At 43.7% G+C, this 9,292-nt stretch overlaps 1 long non-coding RNA gene across 2 annotated transcripts; it reads left to right on the forward strand.

Annotated features, from left to right (window-relative positions):
• The first annotated feature begins 6,644 nt into the window (after nucleotides 1–6,644).
• Nucleotides 6,645–7,335, forward strand: LOC119305049. Of its 2 annotated transcripts, XR_005148528.1 has the most exons (3): nucleotides 6,645–6,720; nucleotides 7,140–7,223; nucleotides 7,306–7,335. It is a non-coding gene; the product is annotated as an uncharacterized LOC119305049 (long non-coding RNA). The 2 variants fall into 2 exon arrangements; XR_005148529.1 differs by lacking the exon at nucleotides 7,306–7,335 and having other exon boundaries at nucleotides 7,140–7,224.
• The last annotated feature ends 1,957 nt before the right edge of the window (nucleotides 7,336–9,292 follow it).

Consider the following 9,292-nt stretch of genomic DNA (forward strand, 5'->3'; position numbering starts at 1 on the left):
GGGGCGGCGACGGGGACGGGGGCAGGCCCGGGGCGGCGACGGCGGCGACGGGGACGGGGGCGGTGACGGAGACGAGGGCGGCGACGGGGACGGGGGCGGCGACGACGATGGAGACGACGGAAACAGAGAATGAATGAAAATTTCATAAGTCGAGTATATATAGAAGGCACCTTTAGTACCAGTTGGAGCCACCAACCGGTACTAAAGGCCTGTTTTGGGCAGGCCAAGCGGCGGGAAGCGACCCCCTTTAGTACCGAGTGGTGGCACAAACCGGTACTAAAGGCCCCCCCTTTTGTACCGGTTTGTGCCACGACCCGGTACTAAAGGGGTCGCGCTGCCACCCCAAAGTTTAGTCCCACCTCGCCGGGCGAAGGGCAGCCGCACTGGTTTATAAACCCAGCCACGGCTACCACTTCGAACTCCTCTATATAGCTAGCAGGCTTGTGGCCCTAAACTCTGCGCGCTGCCTTGTGAGTCTGCTGGGCCTTTAAGGACTGTAATTACACACCTGTGGCCTCTTAGGCCCACAGGGCAGCGCCCCAATTTTTTTATAGTTTTTTTCTTTTCTGCTTTATTTTCTTCTATTTATTTTTGCGTAGTTTTTTCTATAGTTTTTTCTTTTCTGTTATATTTATTTTCTTCTATTTATTTGTGAGTAGTTTTTCATCTAGTTGGCCAAAATTCAACATTTTCAGAGTTCATTTTGTAGTGATTTTCAATTTCACGGTCATTTTGTAAACGATTGAAAAATAGAATTTTTTTTTGTTTTCTGCTTTATTTTTTCTTCTATTTATTTCTGAGTAGTTTTTTCTTTTCTGCTATATTTATTTTCTTCTATTTATTTTTGAGTAGTTTTTTTATATAGTTTTTTTCTTTTCAGCTATAGTTTTTCTTTCTTTTCTGCTATTTTTTCTGTTAGTGCCCGTAGTTTTCAAATTTGAAAGTTTAAAATTTAAATTATTTGAAATTAGTGTGAATTTGTTTGCACATAAAATTTCTTCGCGTTTCGAATGCCAAAACACATAACTACCCTAACTATTACAGAGATTCCCCCCTCGGTGCGAAACACAGAAGAAAGTGATGATAGCTAGTGAAGCCGATCACATCCCAGATCTTTGGGTGTGAAACTTTTTCTTCGCGTGTGTCCCTTTGCACCGTAACCATGGAAAATCTTCGTCATTTAACGGGATGCTCGGGTCAATATTCACTGTGAATGGAGCAATTTCATCAAACTTTTCATAATCTTCTGACTTGTCTGTCTTGTCATCCACTCCCACGATGTTTCTCTTCCCAGAAAGAACTATGTGCCGCTTTGGCTCATCGTACGATGCATTCGCTTCCTTATCTTTTCTTTTTCTTGGCTTGGTAGACATGTCCTTCACATAGAAAACCTGTGCCACATCATTGGCTAGGACGAATGGTTCGTCTGCATACGCAAGATTGTTGAGATCCACTGTTGTCATTCCGTACTGCGGGTCTTCCGTTACCCCGCCTCGTGTCATATTGACTCATTTGCACTGAAACAAAGGGACCTTTAAACCACGTCGATAGTCAAGTTCCCATATGTCCTGTATATAACCATAATATGTTTCCTTTCCCATCTTGGTTTCTGCATCAAAGCGGACACCACTGTTTTGGTTGGTGCTCTTCTTATCTTGGGCGATCGTGTAAAATGTATTACCATTTATCTCGTACCCTTTGAAAGTCATTATATTCGAAGATGGTAACTGGGACAGCAAGTACAGGTCATCTTCAATAGAGGTGTCATGCATGGTACGTGTCTGCAACCAGCTGGCGAAACTCCTGGTTTGTTCACGTGTAATCCAGTCATCAGACCACTCCGGGTGTTTGGAGCGTAGCAAATTCTTGTGTTCATCCATATACGGAGCCACCAAGGCGGAATTCTGTAGAAATGTGTAGTGTGCTTCAGTGAGAGAATGTCCATCCATACATATTATTTGTTCCCCTCCTAGCGTGCCTTTTCCATCCAGTCTGCCCTTATGCCGCGATTCAAGAACACCAATCGGCTTAAGGTTAGGAATAAAGTCAATACAAAACTCAATGACCTCCTCATTTTGATGGCCCTTGGAGATGCTTCCTTCTGGCCTAGCACGGTTATGAACATATTTCTTTAAGACTCCCATGAACCTCTCAAAGGGGAACATATTGTGTAGAAATACAGGACCCAAAACGTTAATCTCTTCGCATAGTTGAACTAGGACGTGCGTCATGATGTTGAAGAAGGATGGTGGGAACACCAACTCGAAACCGACAAGACATTGCACCAAATCATTCTGTAACCTTGGTATGATTTCTGGATCGATTACCTTCTGAGAGATTGCATTGAGAAATGCACATAGCTTCACAATGGCTAATCGAACGTTTTCCGGTAGAAGCCCCCTCAATGCAACCGGAAGCAGTTGCGTCATAATCACGTGGCAGTCATGAGACTTTAGGTTCTGGAACTTTTTCTCTGCCATGTTTATTATTCCCTTTATATTCGACGAGAAGCCAGACGGTACCTTAATACTGAGCAGGCATTCAAAGAAGATTTCCTTCTCTTCTTTGGTAAGAGCGTAGCTTGCATGACCATGATGTATGCCGTCTTCTCCGTGCATACATTGCTGGTCCTCCCGTGCCTCAGGTGTATCTTTTGTCTTCCCATACACGCCCAAGAAGCCAAGCAGGGTCACGCAAAGATTCTTCGTCACGTGCATCACGTCGATTGCGGAGCGGACCTCTAGGTCTTTCCAATATGGCAGGTCTCAAAATATAGATTTCTTCTTCCACATGGGTGCGTGTCCGTCAGCGTCCTTTGGAACAGGTTGTCTGCCAGGACCCTTTCCAAATATCACCTTCAAATCCTTGACCATATCATGTACATCAGCACCAGTACGGTGGTGAGGCTTCGTCCGCTGATCCGCCTCACCTTTGAAATGCTTGCCTTTCTTTCTTACGGGATGCCTGCTCGGAAGAAATCGACGATGTCCCAGGTACACATTCTTCTTACAACTATTCAAATATATAATGTCGGTGTCATCCAAACAGTGCGTGCATCCATGGTATCCCTTGTTTGTCTGTCCTGAAAGGTTACTGAGAGCAGGCCAATCATTGATGGTCACGAACAGCAATGCCTTTAGGTCAAATTCTTCCTGTTTGTGCTCATCCCATGCACGTACACCTGTTCCATTCCACAGTTGTAAGAGTTCTTCAACTAATGGCCTTAGGTACACATCAATGTCGTTGCCGGGTTGTTTAGGGCCTTGGATGAGCACTGGCATCATAATGAACTTCCGCTTCATGCATGCACAACCAAGGAGGAAGGTTATACAAACATAGAGTCACAGGACCAGGTGTTATGGTTGCTGCTCTGCTCCCCAAAAGGATTAATGCCATCTGCGCTTAGACCAAACCATATGCTCCTTGCGTCATCTGCAAACTCCTTCCCGTACTTTCTTTTGATTTTTCTCCACTGCGACCCGTCAGCGGGTACTCTCAACTTTCCGTCTTTCTTACGGTCTTCTCTGTGCCATCGCATCGCCTTGGCATGCTCTTTGTTTTGGAACAAACGTTTCAACCGTGGTATTATAGGAGAATACCACATCACCTTGGCAGGAATCTTCTTCCTGGGGCGCTCGCCCTCGACATCACCATGCTCATCGCGGCTGATCTTATAGCGCAATGCACCACATACCGGGCAAGCGTTCAAATCCTCGTACTCACCGCGGTAGAAGATGCAATCATTAGGGCATGCATGTATCTTCTGCACCTCTAACCCTAGAGGGCAGACAGCCTTCTTTGCTTCGTACGTACTCTCGGGCAATTCGTTGTCCTTTGGAAGCATATCCTTTATCATTACCAGCAACTTTCCAAATCCCTTGTCAGATACACCATTCTCTGCCTTCCATTGCAGCAATTCCAATGTGGTGCCCAACTTTTTCTTGTCACCTACGCAATTCGGGTACAACAATTTTTTGTGATCCTCTAACATGCGCTGCAACTTCTTTTTCTCCAAATCACTTGCGCAGTTTCTCTTTGCATCGGCAATGGCCCGACCTAGATCATCAACGGGCTCATCTGATGCCTCTTCTTCAGCTTCTTCCCGCATTGCCGGCTCAGCTTCTTCCCGCATTACTGGCTCAGCTTCTTCCCCCATTGTTGTATCATCGTATTTAGGGAACCCATGGCCAGGATAGCTGTCGTCGTCCTCTTCTTCTTCATTGTCTTCCATCATAACCCCTCTTTCTCATTGCTTGGTCCAAACATTATAGTGGGGCATGAAACCGGACTCAAACAGGTGGACGTGAATGGTTCTTGACGTAGAGTAATTGCGATCATTCTTACAGCCAGCACATGGACAAGGCATAAAACCATCCGCCCGCTTGTTTGCCTCAGCCGCAAGCAGAAAAGTATGCACGCCCTCAACGAACTGGGGAGAGCATCGGTCATCGTACATCCATTGCCAGCTCATCTTCATTACACAACACCGAATAGACCAAATTAATACAAGTTCATACATAAAGTTCATACAACACTTAAATGCAACAAACAAATAACTCTCTAGCTAAAGCATTTAAATGCAACAACAAATGCGATCAAGATCGCAACTAAGGTAACAATTGATCCAACAGCATAATGATACCAAGCCTCACTATCGATGGCATATTTTCTAATCTTTCTAATCTTCAAGCGCATTTTCTCCATCTTGATCTTGTGATCATCGACGACATCGGCAACATGCAACTCCAATTTCATCTTCTCCCCCTCAATTCTTTTCAATTTTTCTTTCAAGTACTCTTTTTCTCTTTCAACTAAATTTAACCTCTCGACAATAGGTTCGGTTGGAATTTCCGGTTCACATACCTCCTAGATAAAAATATCTATGTCAACTTGATGGGCATAATTATTTGTCATAAACACTAAATGCAACAAATAGTTTTAAAAGAGAATATACCACATCCGAATCATAACAAGGACGAGGGCCGACGGGGACGGATATCAAAACCATGGCACTATGTATAACAAACAACGTACGGGTAAGATAATTATTATACGAGTAACTATATATCCAAATCACACAAACATCATTTTTTAATATAAAATTTCATGAACAAGAGGCTCACCACAAGGTGGTGCCGGCGACGGGACGGTGCGGGCGATCGACGGTGGTTACGACGGAGATTTAGAAGGCACTAAGTAAACCACACCTACATATGCAAACTAAGTGTTATTTTGACCTCAAATTGCATATAAATCAAATACTACCATATATAATTCCTCCTAAATTACTAAAACCCACAATTAATCACTATATAAACCAATGCAAGAGCTAATCTAGCAATGAGAGATGAAAGGACAAAGTTGCTAACCTTGGTGATCATTTGAATGGATGAGGGCCTGCAAATCTTGACAAATTTGGGGCAAATTTTGTGATGAACTCGAGAGGAAGAAGGGAAGAACAAAAGAGAGGGAGAGGGGAAAGGGGGAAGAACAGAGTGCGGGTGGACGAAGGATTTATATAGGACGACCTTTAGTACCGGTTCGTGCCACGAACCGGTACTAAAGGTGCTGGAAGGGCCCCACTCTGACAACATCCTGCCACCACTCTCATTAGTACCGGTTCGTGGCACGAACCGGTGCTAAAGGTTTGCCACGAACCTGTACTAAAGAGTTCCTCCCGGCTAGCCGTTGGAACCGGCACTAATGGACACATTAGTGCCGGTTCTGTTACAAACCGGGACTAATGTGTCTCACATTTGACCCTTTTTCTACTAGTGGTCCTTAGCACGTGATACTGAACCATGTGCACGGTCAATTTCCTGGTCTCAACAAGGATTTGCTCCTAATTCTGGGTAATTTCTGTTGATTGATATATTAGATTCATGTATTCATCTTTTCGCCTAATATTTTTGTTTAATGGATCATTATTTCAGTTGTTTGTTGCTGTCTGTATTGTTTTTTTTTTGCGAGAAAACTTTCAATCTATTCATCTTCCATCACGGCAGTACAACGAACACTAGAAATAATAAAAATTACATCCAGATTCATAGACCACCTAGCGACGACTACAATCACTGAAACGAGCCGAAGGCGCGCCGTCGTCATCACCCCTCCCTTGCCGGAGTCGGGCACAACTTGTTGTAGTAGACAGTCGGGAAATCGTCGTGCTAAGGCCCCGTAGGACCAGCGCACCAGAACAGCAACCGCTGCTGATGGAGAATAACGTAGATCGAAAGGATCCAACCTGAAGACACACGAACATAGACGAACCACAACCAGATCCGAGCAAATCCACCGAGGATAGATCCGCCGGAGACACACCTCCACACGCTCACCAACGGTGCTAGACGCACCATTGGAACGGGGACTAGGCGGGGAGACCTTTATTCCATCTTCAGGGAGCCGCCACCGTCTCGTCTTCCTGAGTAGGACACAAACCCTAACAAATTTTAAAGGAACGACTAACAACGGAGCCCTCCCGGCGGCCCTTGCCAAGATCCACCACGCCCCCATGGCCCTAGGGCCACCGGAGACGAGGCGGACCTGCGGCGGAGCCGACGAGAGGCACGAACCCTAGCTTTTCTTGGAGGAGGAGGCGGCGGCTAGAAAGAGGCTCGGTGCGATTCTCATTCTCATGTGCACCAGGCTGTCTGTACTGTTGATGGTCACGTGAATCTTTACCGCCCGCCAGTTTCTGAATTTTGTGATGACTGGGTTAAGGTAAACCTGTTTGGCTAAAGTAGTTCATATTAAGACATCAGGAGTTAGAATTGGTACCCGCCATATTTCTCATTTTTCTGTATACTTGGAACTAAAGTTTGCATGATCCATATGCATATGGACCCTATGATTTATTTATATCAATAGCTAACCATTTACAGTTTCATCTAGTTTGCAGTCAAGTTTTTATTTGTTAATACCTTTTTTTCACCTGTTACAAACAAAAGAAACTTGTACATTACAATTTTGGGTCATAGTTTTTTTTTTCACATTTATTAAATCTCGCACAAGTTTCTTCTTGCCAAAGTTATTATTTCCTGTTTTCATTTTAATTTTAGTTTCTTCTGTTATTGTGGAGTTATCACTTGGTCTAGGCCAGAACTACAATTATGCTCATCAACTCCTAATCGGTTGGTTAGGTTGCGGATATATCTCAATTGTTGTTTAACTATTACCAAAATATTAACTTCGGAGAGGATGATGGTCCAGATTCATTTCCTCAGGTACGCTCCCTTCCACCTGAGCACCGAGGTTTCCCTGATTACTGTATAATTTTGTTGTTGACAGTTTTCTCTCATACATTAGGAAAAGGCAAATATTGAGCACGCTCCTCAGGTATGCTTCCTTCCACTTGAGCACTGAGTGGTTTTCTTGATTATCATAGAATATCGTCATGATTTTTTCCTTCATATATTAGGACAGGTTAAATAACAAGCACACACTAGACACAGGATACGCCGGTGAATTACAGGAACCTCTTTCTCGCAGGGGTCCTGGACGGAGAAAAAGGAAGCCAGTAAGGTGAATGGTACTGTCTGTTAAATATCAAAGCTTTACAGTTTTCACTGAAAAACATAACCAAGTTTTGAAATAACAAGATAATCCAAAGGGCCTCACATGCCTTAGTGGCTCGGTGACGGGGAAGTAGTTTGTGTGAAAAGATTTGCATGCCAGGACAGTTCTAGATCATATTAACAGCGACTCTAGAGAAATATGGGTTTAGAAGTTTGCTCTGGGCCTCACACTTTCAACACTTGTTTTCTGGGAGACAGATTATACCTTTATTGCATTTGGCATTTTCTCTGTGAGTGAAGTCCAAATGCTTAGTGAGCAATGTTGGCCTCCAATCATAAGAAGTTAGTAGATTGCAGTAACATAGCACCACCGGTTTGCAAAGCCCTTATGTCTAAGGAGCTTGAAAAGGAATGACCACGCCACACACTACACCACAACACTTGATTGGGGGCAATTAACTGCTGGGAGAAATGTCAGAACAAGGGCAAACCATCTGCCGGGGATCGTGTTACTGCCGGCAGAAGTACTTAAAGACGATGAAAGATATGAAGCGTTCCTACTCCATCGAGGGAGCCGTGTGGTAGTTTATATTGATGCGTGGCCGAAGTCTGGCTTGACGTACAAGGTTATGACAGAAAGAGTTTGGGTAGAATACAAGAGAAGGAAGGAGGTTGAGATTACAACTCTATATTCTAACACCCTCCCTTAATCTCAACTAACCTAAGTTAAGATTACTCTTGAATTCTTCAAATGGTCTTGCTGGTAGTGCTTTTGTAAAACCGTCAGCCACTTGATCCTTAGAAGGAATAAATCGAATCTCAAGTTTCCTTGCCGCAACCCTTTCTCGTACAAAGTGAAAATCAATTTCTATGTGCTTTGTCCTGGCATGGAACACTGGATTTGCAGACAGATATGTTGCTCCCAAATTATCACACCATAAACATGAGATACGATTCTTCTTGATTCCCAATTCCTCAAGAAGTGATTCAACCCAAATGATCTCAGCAGTTGCATTAGCCAAAGACTTGTATTCAGCTTCTGTACTTGAGCGTGACACAGTAGCTTGCTTTCTAGCACTCCAGGAGATAAGATTAGATCCAAAGAACACTGCAAAACCTCCAATTGATCTTCTGTCATCACTACATCCTGCCCAGTCAGCATCAGAGAATGCACTCACAAGAGAAGAATTAGACCGTTTGAAATGAAGTCCTATTCCCATAGTATGTTTCACATATCTCACAATCCTCTTGACAGCTGACCAATGTGCAGAAGTAGGTGCATGAAGATATTGACAAACCTTGTTGACATCAAATGAGATATCTGGACGTGTGAGAGTTAAATATTGTAGTGCTCCCACAGTACTCCTATACCTTGTACTCTCCTCCTCTTGAAGTGGCTCACCCTCATATGCTGAGAGACTTTCTGAGGAGGATAAAGGTGTAGGCATTGGCTTGCAATTTTTCATCCCCATGCGAGACAGAAGCTCAAGAATATATTTTTCCTGATTTAACACAATACCATCTTGAGTTTTCTTGACTTCAATACCCAAGAAGAAATGCAAATCACCTAGGTCCTTCAAGGCAAACTCTGAGCTCAAATCATGCAAAAGAGCATTAGTAGCATTTTGTGAAGAACTTGCAACTATGATATCATCAACATATATAAGCACAAAAATGACTACTCCTGCCTTGTTATAAATAAACAAGGATGTGTCAGCCTTGGAAGCAACAAAGCCAAGATATTTTAACTGTGAGCTCAATCTGGAATACCATGCTCT

Source organism: Triticum dicoccoides, chromosome 5B (genome assembly GCF_002162155.2).
Source record: "Triticum dicoccoides isolate Atlit2015 ecotype Zavitan chromosome 5B, WEW_v2.0, whole genome shotgun sequence".
In the NCBI taxonomy this organism is placed as follows: Eukaryota; Viridiplantae; Streptophyta; class Magnoliopsida; order Poales; family Poaceae; genus Triticum; species Triticum dicoccoides.